This window comes from Etheostoma cragini, chromosome 2, assembly GCF_013103735.1.
Source record: "Etheostoma cragini isolate CJK2018 chromosome 2, CSU_Ecrag_1.0, whole genome shotgun sequence".
In the NCBI taxonomy this organism is placed as follows: Eukaryota; Metazoa; Chordata; class Actinopteri; order Perciformes; family Percidae; genus Etheostoma; species Etheostoma cragini.
Window position 1 is genome coordinate 11402 of NC_048408.1, and position 11956 is coordinate 23357.

Here is an 11956-nt window from a genome sequence, read left to right on the forward strand (position 1 = left end):
TTGATTTTTGGAAAAGGCTGCAATGAAACAAAGAGTGAAAAATTTAAAGGGGTCTGAATACTTTCCGTACCCACTGTACATGCTAGAGAGGGAACATCGCAGATTTTTACCGCTGGATGCGAGTCACGCAGCAGACTTTTGCCAAGGGGTAAACGTGGACATCCGTGGCGATTCGTGGTAAATAACGCACAACCGTGTGTCCCGCTAAATAAAAAATTCTTTGTATCGTATTTTTTTAACAGTTAACTTCATTTATTATTGTATGTGGCATTTTCTTTTCCGGGATGCAAGTGTTTCACCAACACAAGTTCCTTCCTGAGAATATTTGTCAGAGCCGCCGTCTATGCTTCCAGATCTTAGCAGCTTCCAGTTCTATTGTGATTGGGTTCTGAAGAGAATGAGAGAGAGATAAATGCGTTACATGACTCAGGTTGCCAGAAGATGGAGCTGTTGACTTGTATTTTGCAGGAACGAAACAAAGTAAAGCAGTTGTGATGACTAGGTGATATTTGTGTAGTCAAGCCAACCTTTGTCAAGACCAAGTCCAAATGAAAGACAGAAGAGTACAATCTTCTTTAAGACCAATTCCATTCAATTTTATTTATATAGCGCTAAATCACAACAGTTATCACATAGACGGTACTCTGTGATGTTATTTCCAGAAACCCAACAGTTCCCACCAAGAGTAAGCACTAGGCCACAGAGGCAAGGAAGAACTTCCTTTAAGAGGGAGAAACCTCGAGCAGAACCATGGCTCAGGGTGGAGGGTCATCTGCCTCGACCGGTTGGGGGTGAGTGAAAGAGAGAGAGAGAGAGAGAAAGAGAGAGAGAGAGAGAGAGCGAGCGAGAGAAAAAAAGATTGTAGCAGAGGGTGTCGAGCATGGAGGCAGAAGGTGACTCCAACCCCAGCTCCAGACCCAGAAACACCTGCAGGAAGTAATAGGAGGAGAGAGGGGAGGGCAATACTCCGGGAAAGGGAAGAAGTAGAGTTAGTAACATGCATTAATGGAATGAGTTTGCATACAGATGGAAAGAAGTAGGAAGAAAGAGATGCACTGAGAGAGGTGCTGAGTGCATCATGGGAAGTCCCCCAGCAGTCTAGGCCTATAGCAGCGTAACTAAGGGATGGTTCAGGACTCTCCTAAGCCAGCCCTAACCATAAGCTTCATCAAAGAGGAAAGTCTTAAGCCTACTCTTAAAGGTGGAGACGGTGTCTGCCTCCTGAACCCACACTGGAACCTGGTTCCACAGGAGAGGAGCCTGACTGCTGAACGCTTTGGCTCCCATTCTACTTTTAGAGACTCTAGGAACCACAAGTAACCCTGCATTCTGGGAGGGCAGTGCTCTGGTGAGGTATTAAGGTACTATGACCTCTTTAAGATAAGATGGTGCCTGACCATGAAGAGCTTTGTAGGTGAAAAGAAGGATTTTAAATTCTATTCTGGATTTTACAGGAAGCCAGTGCGGAGAAGCTAAAACAGGAGAGATGTGATCTCTTTTCCTGGTTCCTGTCAGAACACGTGCTGCAGCATTCTGGATCAGTTGAAGAGTCTTTATGGAGTTTTTCAAGCAGCCTGATAACAAAGAATTGCAGTAATCCAGCCTAGAAGTAACAAATGCATGGACTAGTTTTTCTGCATCATTTTTAGATAGGATATTCCTGATTTTTGCAATATTACGTAGGTGAAAAAACGCGGTACTTGAAATTTGCTTTATGTGGGAATTAAAGGACATGTCCTGATCAAAGATAACTCCAAGATTCCTCACAGTGGTGCTGGAGGCCAGGGTGATGCTGGAGGCCAGGGTGGTGCTGGAGGCCAGGGTGATGCTGGAGGCCAGGGTGGTGCTGAAGGTCAGGGTGATGCCATCCAGAGTAACTATCTCTTGAGAGAATGCGTCATGGAGGTGCTTGGGCCCCGGAACAATAACTTCAGTTTTATCTTAGTTTAACATTAGAAAATTACAAGTCATCCAAGTTTTAATATCCTGAAGGCATCATGATTTTGCATTATTATTTTCACAAAGCACTGTAGGATCACATTAGGCCATATTATTACATTTATTAACAGCAACACAGGTGTCACTAAAATAATTGATTTTCCAATTCTTGAACCTATTACCTGTCCTGAAGAATACTTACTACAAAGGACTCAGCAGCATGTGTGTCTGGGGCCTAAATGAAAATGAATGATGGCTCCTCACATGATGCAGCCAGGCGTGTACCAGGCGACCATAGGCAATGCCCGGCAAATGAGAATTGAGTGACTCAGTTGTTTTTTCCACTTAGTGTCGTTCTTTTCACATTCTAACCAAGTCTGTCATTTCTTAGAATTGAGCTAAAAAAGGTGGGGGCACATCATTGGGGCAAAGAGGCCAGATAAAACAATTAACCGACAGAAGGATGAGGACCAGTTAAAGAAAAGTAAAAGAAGAGGTTTTCCACACCAAACGGGACCTTTGGCAACAATGGCAAAGTTCGTGGCTAATTTACGACAGCAGACTCATGCATCCTTTGAGGGAAAACATCGGCTGGTAAAAAGCCTGTGTGGCTCAGGGCCAAAAAAGTTCATTTCAGGCCCTGCTGACAACCATATGGTACTACAAAGAAAAACTGCAGTTAAACATTGTAGTCTTCAGCAAGTTTAAAGAGCCAAAGTTCATGTGAATGCTACAGCACGGTGTCTTAATGAGCAGAGCTAAAACTGAAGATCCAAACTCATCTCCCTGTAGATCAGGGATTGGTGGGCTAAATGACCTTTACTTTGTTGTGTATAGTGGGCATCGTCAGACACAGACAGTCAGGTCCCGGGAGATCTAATCTGCCTCTCTGTTAACGTCTTACAGCCCATTAGTGGCTCCTAAAGGCGGTGTGCTGAACCCCTCTGGAAAGGAAGTTTGTTCACACCTGTATGGGTTAAAAGCGGCCGAAATGGGTTTCCTCAGGAGGGTGGCTGGCATCTCCCTTGGAGATAGGGTGAGAAGCATAATGATCCGAGAGGAGCTCGGAGTAGAGCCGCTGCTCCTTTGCGTTGAAAGGAGCCAGTTGAGGTGGTTCGGGCGTCTTGTAAGGATGCCTCCTGGGCGCCTCCCTAGGGAGGTGTTCCAGGCACGTCCAGCTGGGAGGAGGCCTCGGGGAAGACCCAGGACAAGGTGGAGAGATTATATCTCCAACCTGGCCTGGGAACGCCTTGGGATCCCCTAGTCGGAGCTGGTTGATGTGGCTCGGGAAAGGGAAGTTTGGGGCCTCTACTGGAGCTGCTGCCCCTGCGACCCGATACCGGCTAAGCGGTCGAAGATGGATGGATGGATGTATGGGTTAGTCAGATGATGCCATCTCAACCAATGAGGTGTCTGCAATCAGAGGTGTAAAGACAAACAAGTGTCAGCATGAACCCCTCAACAAGTGATACAAAAGGGATTCAAATAGCATGTGTAATGTGAGAGGGGTCGCTGCCCGTCCCAAATCCACAGAGAATTATCTCCCCACTCTGCAGCTCTTCTAATATCTAGAGAGGGTTTTTGACACACTGTTTTGGGGTTTTTAAGTCCCAAAACTTTCATGTTTTGTTCACTCTCACAGTATCATCAGTGTCCTCTCTAAAAACTCAGCCGCAAACAGACGAAGTTAGAGACTAGCTGGTGAATACAGTAGAAGATTTAACAGGTAAAGAGAGTTAGGGTTGCCAAAGGTTCAGGAAGTAAGTTCATGAAGTATAAGAGAGCCCACATCTGAAAAAGATGGCAGGTTGTGGTGTTGGATGGGTCAAACTAACAACGGGCTCAAACACAGGACTTTTCCAGAGGAACTGGGGATCCTGTGTTTGAAAATTAATAACCATGAAAAGAGGTTTATTCCTTAATACAGAAGTCTGGGGTTTAACTCGACCTGTAGCAAGTGTCCTGCATGTCTTCCCCCCCTCTCTCTCCCCTTGCTGTCCTGGTGAATAAAGGCCAAGATGAACCTCTCTCCACGATGAAGCTCTCATTTTCCGTGGCATTGTGGAGAAGACTTATTGGATATTGGGGATGTTTAGGTAAACTGACTAGATACTCTCACCGTTTCTCTCCTTCGCGGCTGTGTAACCTGCCTGTGGCTCTCGTGAAAAAAGACCTAGGGCGTTCCTCTATCAAAGCGGAGAGCCGATTCATGGGGACGCCCTGTGACGCGGCTGGTGGAAGATCAAGCATTGACTTGAATATCCGTGATTGCTTGTGTGGCTCGTGGCGCCTCCCGAACGCTGCACAGACGTGCCTGGTGAAAATTACCAGCAACTTTCACCTAACTGGTTGGCAGTGGGCCGTCACCATACTGAAGTTAGATATGATTGTATTATGAGAAGGCTTTGCATCAGATTACACACATGAATACAAATGGAAAAGGGGGTGTATCCCGTTGTGACCTCACACACACAGGAAGCGTACTCAATTCCAGGTGCAATTTGACATTCACTTCCACCAGAATTCGATCCCATTCAATTTGCTCACTCAAAACTGGGATCTTGGATCTCCAGGGTGCTGGAATTTGAAATATCACACGCCGAGTAATGGCCGCACTAGCAGCCACACATGGCAACAACAACTCACGGTGGTAACTCTCGTTTGTTTTGAGCACATTACACATTATACAAAATAAATAACTGGACACACACTTTAGTTCTACAAACAGTTTTATTACTTATTTGACTTAGTTTTCCATTTGCGTGCACACATTTAGTTAACTTTGTCGGTTTAGCTATTTTCAAGTTTGTTATCTTTGTTTAAGTTACATTCTGTGAAATCCATGCCTTTTCTTTATGAGTTACCAGTTTCTGGGGAGTTGCTACTGGGGGTCATTGGCTGACAGACAAAAGGACCTCCAATTAATTCTAAGCTGTTTAAATGGGGAATGGATAATTGGACTGTACCATGTTTCCCCAAATCATGGGGCTGGTAGAGTATTTTTTTTCATTTTTCATCTGTGTTATTTTCTCTGCTAGTAATACTTTTAGTTAGTATGATTATTTGATTTATCCTTAATTCATATTATGTAGCATTGGTTTAACATAGGTTGTAGTTGTTGTGGTTTGGCTATATAATGGGTTTGTCTACCCCCTGTAGTTTTTGTTTGGAATTTTTTTCCAACCTCTATTTATTTCTTGAGTAATGCAGCATGGAGGATGGAGTGGAAGAGGAAATCTTGGGGAGTCTCAGGAACAACAGACTGTACAAGAAGAACAAGCAGAGATGGAACTTCAGGAGGAGTCACAGGCAATGAGGATGAAGAAAGCAGAGATCCAACGATGCTGGACCTGGCTAGCATTCTTTTTGCCCACATGGGCCAGCAAGATGTCCGTGACGCTCCACTGAGGGAGGAGTCTGCACGACAGGAGCAGCGGTTTAGGGCACTACAACATCAGTTACAACTGCTGCAGCTTGAGGTGCAAGCTCGCACTTCCCCAATTCCGTAGAAACCATCAAGAGCTCTGGACTCAGATGAACCTGGGCCCCAAGTCCAAACAGAACTGGCAAAAGAGTGTGTTCCATCCCCTGCCTCATCAGGTCAGTTTCCGTTCCCCTCAGAACCCAGATTGGAGAAATTAACAGAGCATGATGATATTGAACACTTCCTTACAACTTTTGAGAGGATTGCAGCAGCATGTCGGTGGCCTTGGTCTGACTAGGTTTTGCGCCTTATTTCCATTGCTTACTGGTAAGGTGAGATGTTAATATGGACTTACATGATGCTCATGATTATGACTGTGTTAAAGATGCCCTTCTAAAGAAATATGACATTAACCCAGAAACCTACAGGCAGAGATTCAACAGATATTGATCCTAGTGAAAGTCCCAAGGAGCTGTATGTTAGACTGAAGGAGCTTTTTTTGAAGTGGATCCAACCAAAAGGTAAAACTGTTAAAGTTGTTGGTGAAATTATAATCTTGGATCAGTATTTGCAGATACTACAGTATCTCCTGAGCTGCAGGTATGGATCCGGGAGCACGATCCCTCAACGGCTGAAGAGGCTGCTCCACTGGCAGATGTGATTCTAGCTGCAAGAAGGAAAGGACACTCATGGAGCTACTCCACCTGGAAGGCTACAAAAGACATCCGCAGGTCGACATCCTCTCAATACCATCAGAGGGCAACACCAGGTGTGGGTAAGGCTCCCCTGAGGGAGAACCAGTCAACAAATACACAAAGGTTTAGTAAAGTGCCCATTTGCTACCTTTGCGGCCAACAGGGTCACACAAAGCCAATGTGCCCAAGAAACCCTGCTAAGCTCACTCAGGTGTGTGTTGTGCCATTGAAAAATTACCATGAATGTTATAGCAATCAATCCATGAAGATGACAAAGGTCAAAGTTAATGGTAACGCTCTGAAGGCCCTAATTGACTCTGGCAGTGATCAGACCCTGGTGCACAGGCAGTTTGTACCAGCTAACGTTATGTGCACGCTTGAAACCATTCCCATCTGCTGTGTACATGGTGACAAGAAACCTTACCTCACTGCTGATGTTTACATTGAAGTGCAAGGACAACCCTACCTGTTGAACATTGGAGTTGCTGACAACCTTCCTTTACCAGTACTGCTGGATAGTGACCTGCCATTCTTATTTGATTTCTTAAACCAACCTCAAAGTTGCAATTTTGCCGTAACCAGAGCCCAGGCCAAGCTAGTAGATGAGTCCTCTGTTACCCTCAGTGCCTTTTTATGATGCAGATCTGGACACTCAACCAGAGAAGCTGTGAAAGTCACGCAGGCAAAAGTGGCAGGAGAGGTTCCAGCACAGTGTCATAAAATCCTGAGTTGCAGTTACCCCAGACTTGCCACTAGGTTTTAAGATAACTTCAGACATTGTTCAGATGCAACACGATGACTCCAGCCTATTGACTTTATTGGGCAGTCCTAAAGAGGGAGAGGTGGGGAGTGAGTTCGACTATTGAGGAGTATTTCCTGAAGAATGGTATTCTCTATCATCAACATGGACTAGCTAAGCAGCTAGTGGTTCCCAAGGTGGCCCAAGACACTGTACTTCTCTTGGGTCACTCTGTTCCCTGGGCTGGCCACCTAGGGAAGCACGTGACCCTGGCTTGCGTTAGACGGTACTTTCACTGGCCTGGTTTGCAGGCAGATGTTAAGCAGTTTTCTAGAACTTGCTAGAACTGGACCAAGAAGTCCAGTTCTTTTCTAGAGTTGGTTTCCCTCGTGAAATTTGAACTGACGAAGGCACTAACTTTATGTCCACGCTTCTAAAACAGGTTTACCAACTGCTTGGCATCAAGAATGTGCAAACAACCCCCTCCCACCCACAGCTGGACGGACTGACAGAACGCTTCAATCAGACCCTCAAGCAAATGCTCCGTAAGTTCGTCAATGACACTGGTTCTAATTGGGATCAATGGCTACCCTACCTTCTTTCTGCATACCGGGAAGTACCCCAGGCCTCTACTCGTTCTTTCCGCATTTGAACTTTTGCAAGGTCATGAGGTAAGGGGACCACTGCTCTTTCTTAGGGAGGCCTGTGAAGGGGACCAGCAGAAAGATGGGGGTGGTAACATCATCTACTATGTTGTTCAGATGAGAGACAAGCTACAGAAGATGGCAGAACTTGCCCAGCAGCACACGGCGGAGGCCCAGCGGTACCAGAAAGAATGGTATAATAAGTCGGCACCGGAGAGGACTTTTGTTCCAGGTTGGAAGGTCCTAGTCATGCTGCCTACCAGTGACAGGAAACCGCGGGCAAAATGTCCGCGATCATTCGAGGTGGAGAATCAACTTGGACCAACCACCTACCAAGTTGCTACTGCAAGCCGACCACGTTCCAGCAGGGTGCTGCATGTGAACCTCCTAAAGGAGTTGGCTGAAAGACCTGAAAGGAAGGCAGAGATATGGCTGATCAGAGCTGTGGAGGAGGAAGAGGTGGTAGAGGACCAGTATCTGCCCTAAGCAGCCCCAGCGGAACCTGACCTGGACCATCAGCCAGCTGATCAACAAAATCAGGTGAAAGCTTTATGTAATTGTTAAATATTTCAAGAATACTCAGGTCACACAAATATGGTAGAGAATGATGTTAAAGGAGGAGGCTCCAGTTAAACGAATGAGTTATAGGATCCCAGACCGCCTCTTGGTGTGGACCTGAGGCTGTCTCAGGGGATTATGGAGCGCTCCAAAAGTGAGTGGTGTAAACCAGTGGTTTTGGTTTCAAAAAATGATGCCACAATACGGTGTTGTATTGATTTCCGACACCTGAACTCTGTGTCAAAGTTTGATTGCTATCCAACGCCACACATTGATGACATGGTTGGCCGCCTGGGGAAAGCAAGATACCTGGCCCAGCACACACACCTAAACCGTGCCCTTAGCTGCCAGTAGCTCTGCATCAGATGCTGATTGGCTGATATAATGGACGGGGCTTCAGTGAATTCACCCTATGGTTTGACCGCTGTTTTGAAGTTAGCAGTTTGCCTTTTGGCCAACACTATCTTGGTATTTTGAAGCTGGGGAGAACGACACAGCTTAGCCACCGTTGTGAATGGTTTCACTGCTGCCTCACTCAGCTAAATGCTAGAGAGGAAACATTGTTGGTCTTCAGCTGGCTGATTCGAGTCATCCAGCAGAGTGTTCTGGGCCTATTGGTGCGATTGCTATGGAAAAAGTACACATGGTGGTACTCTGGTAAGAACAAATGATGTTTAACCGTGTTTCCAGCTCATTTAAATAGCTCAAGTTACTGTATTGTGTGATTTAACTTGATTGATTATTGTGGTGTGATGTTTTCAATTGCCAGGTGCAAGTGTTCCACCAAATCAAGTTCCTTCCCGAGACTACTTAGTAGAGCCATCGTCTCTGCATCCAGAGCTTAGCTCTCCTGAGTTCATTGATTGGGTTAAAGAAATGCAAACAACCCAGAGTGTTCTTTTCTCCTAACCCAGAATGCACCTGTGGTGTAGCCTGACCTTACTCTACATGACTGTAGAGATAGAGCTGGAAATGCAAGACTACTGTTATTAACTTGAAAAGTTATCAATACAGGGACAAAGGAAAGGAAACAAGGGTAGAAAATGACAGAAGAGAGATTGGATAGAGAGACAGTGAGGAAGGCAGGGTTACAGAGAGAGTGATGAACATGATGGTGGGATGTGCAGAGTCAGGGAGGAGGGACATCAGAGTCCATCAGGGACTGAGAAAGAGGAGGGTATGAAGAGAATGAGAGAAAGATAAATCAGTTACCTGACTCCGGTTTATTCAGAAAGCTGCCAGAGCTGCAGCTATCTGCAGGCCTCTGCAGATGGAGGTTGAGGACGGAGCCGAGCTCTGCTTTCCACAGTTCTCAAACACCTCCTGCAGGGAGCCTTCGTCTCCTTGGCCCCAAACACTGCTCATTTACATTGTGTGCTACTCCCTCTCTCTGACCACTGTGACTCTCAACCTGCTCATCATCATCTCAATCTCCCACTTCAGGCAGATATTAACTTCTTTGCTTCTCTGTACAGGATGTGTAACTTTAAAATGTGAACAGCTGCTGTATATTTAGAAGAATTATCTTTGAGTGATGTTGCTCCAAATGTCTGCCTTTGATGCCAGAGAATGTTCATGTCTACTCTGTTACCAATTTAGCATTGCTTTCTGTCCACCGTGACCTCAACCAAGTCATTTCATCTGTCTACTCTAACTGATGTGGTGGATTGGAAAATATTTAAACTAATATGGGTTTTTATATTTTTCATTATGAGTACTGGTTAGGGTTGTTCTGTCAGTGATGTTGGTATAATGAAACTTTTCTCTTTCCCTGCAGGCAGCTCCACACACCCACCAACATCCTCCTCCTCTCTCTGGCTGTCTCAGACTTTCTAGTGGGCCTTGTGCTGATGCCTGTAGAAGTTCTCAAGAAAACATCCTGCTGGTTTCTTGGTGACTTTGTGTGTTTTCTTTATAATTATCTTATTTGCATCAGTACCGCATCCTCAGTAGGTGACATAGTGCTCCTATCAGTTGACCGTTATGTTGCTATTTGTGAACCTCTGCATTACACCACCAGAATCACTGTGAAAAGAGTTAAACTCTGTGTTTGTCTGTGTTGGCTCTGTTCTGTTTCTTACAGCCTTCTCTTTACAAAGGTTTCCCCGACTCACCCAGACACGTATATTCCTTGTGGCGGAGAATGTGTGTTGGTGGTTGGCTATATCGCAGGCATTGTGGACCTTGTTTTGACCTTTCTTGTTCCAGTTATTCTCATATTAGCTCTTTATCTGAGAGTATTTGATGTGGCTGTGTCTTAGGCTCGTGCCATGCACTCTCACATTACAGCTGTCACACTCCGGCATTCAGTGACTCCAAAGGCAAAGAAATCTGAGCTGAAAGCAGCCAGGAATCTAGGTGTTTTGGTAGTTGTTTTTCTAATATGTTACTGTCCATTTTACTGTTTCTCTCTTGCAGATGAAAGCTTGGTCAAAGCTTCATCTGCATTCTATGTTCTCTTTGTGTTCTTTTGTAACTCTAGTCTAAACCCTGTGATCTATGCCTTCTTTTACCCCTGGTTTAGAAAAGCAGTTAAACTCATAGTTACTCTTCAGATACTGCAGCCTGACTCCTGTGAGACCAACATGCTGTAGAGAGGCTGTGGAGGGACTGGGATCAGACTCGGTCTAAGGATTAAAGGAATGAGAATGTTCAATGTGTTTCTAATGAAATAGAGAAAGTGAAGATATACTTTATTGTCTTTAGGTGTAAATTGTGTGTGATCAACAACTGAAAGGCCTGTTGTTGTTGTGTGTTGTGTCTCTCTGATGCTGCCTCATTTAAAGAAAGAGTCATAAGCACCATATACTGTTTCTAGGTTAATCACCCAGTTTGATGCAAGCTTTAAATTCACACATGAATGACACTTAGGGAACATGTCATCCCAACACAACAAAAGAGCTCCTAAATCTTTGTATTTATGTCTCTGTCTGGTCAGAGCACAGAGACAACAATGTCCCTAATCAGCCCCCCTTTCCTGTCTAGTAGAGAAGAGGAACACATGTTTGCCAAAAGTGCCATTTATATTTGATCGTGTATAACAGTTCTTGTTTCTGTGCCACAAATATATAAAGCACTATGATGTTCCTTAGGAAATAATTTAAACATTATGTCTAAAAAGATTGAGTTTCTCAGACAAACGAAAGAAAAAGAAAGGTTTCCCAAATGATGTAAGATCTGATGGGTAATCCTTTTTATACATAAACCATCAAATTTAATTGAAATGAAGTAGCATGAAATATGATAATAAATTATTCTTATTCATAATGTAATGTCCTGTCTTTTTATTGATGTTTAACACTATGTGATGTCATTTGGACTGACAATATGGGTCCTCCGCTTATTAATGAAATACTCTGCTTACTCGCCAGAAGATGGAGCTGTTGACTGGATAGAAATGAAGGAAAGCAGTGATGATGATAAGATGAATAGTGGTGTAGTCAAGTCAACCTTTGCATTATTTTTTGTAATGATCTAATAGCGCGTGCAAAGTAACAACACAATTAGGCTATAGACAGGTGTCCCAGGTGTCACTACAAATACAAGCATTCAAATCAATAAACGCTTGGCTGCTCGGCCCCTAATAGTACAGGGAAAAACAATAATAATAATAATAATACATTTTATTTATAATGCCCTTTACATTTCACAAGGAAATCTCAAAGGGCTACAATTAATAGGGAGTTAAAAACAGTTTCCACAGTACAATAACAATTTACAAGCAATTATAAAACACCATAAAACTAAAATTAAAACAATAACTATTTAAAAGGCCTTTTGAAATAATAGTGTCTTTAGGCCCTTTTTAAAAATCTCCACCGTTTGTGGGACCCTCAATGACTCTGGGAGTGCGTTCCAGAGCCGAGGGGCGACTGCCTGAAAGGCCCTGTCTCCCATCGTAGACAGTTTAGTCCTAGGTTGGAGCAGGCGATAGGTGGAGATGGAGGAGCGGAGGTTT

At 44.4% G+C, this 11956-nt stretch overlaps 1 pseudogene; it reads left to right on the plus strand.

Annotated features, from left to right (window-relative positions):
- Positions 1-9268: 9268 nt before the first annotated feature.
- LOC117936937 lies at positions 9269-10592 on the plus strand (annotated as a pseudogene).
- The last annotated feature ends 1364 nt before the right edge of the window (positions 10593-11956 follow it).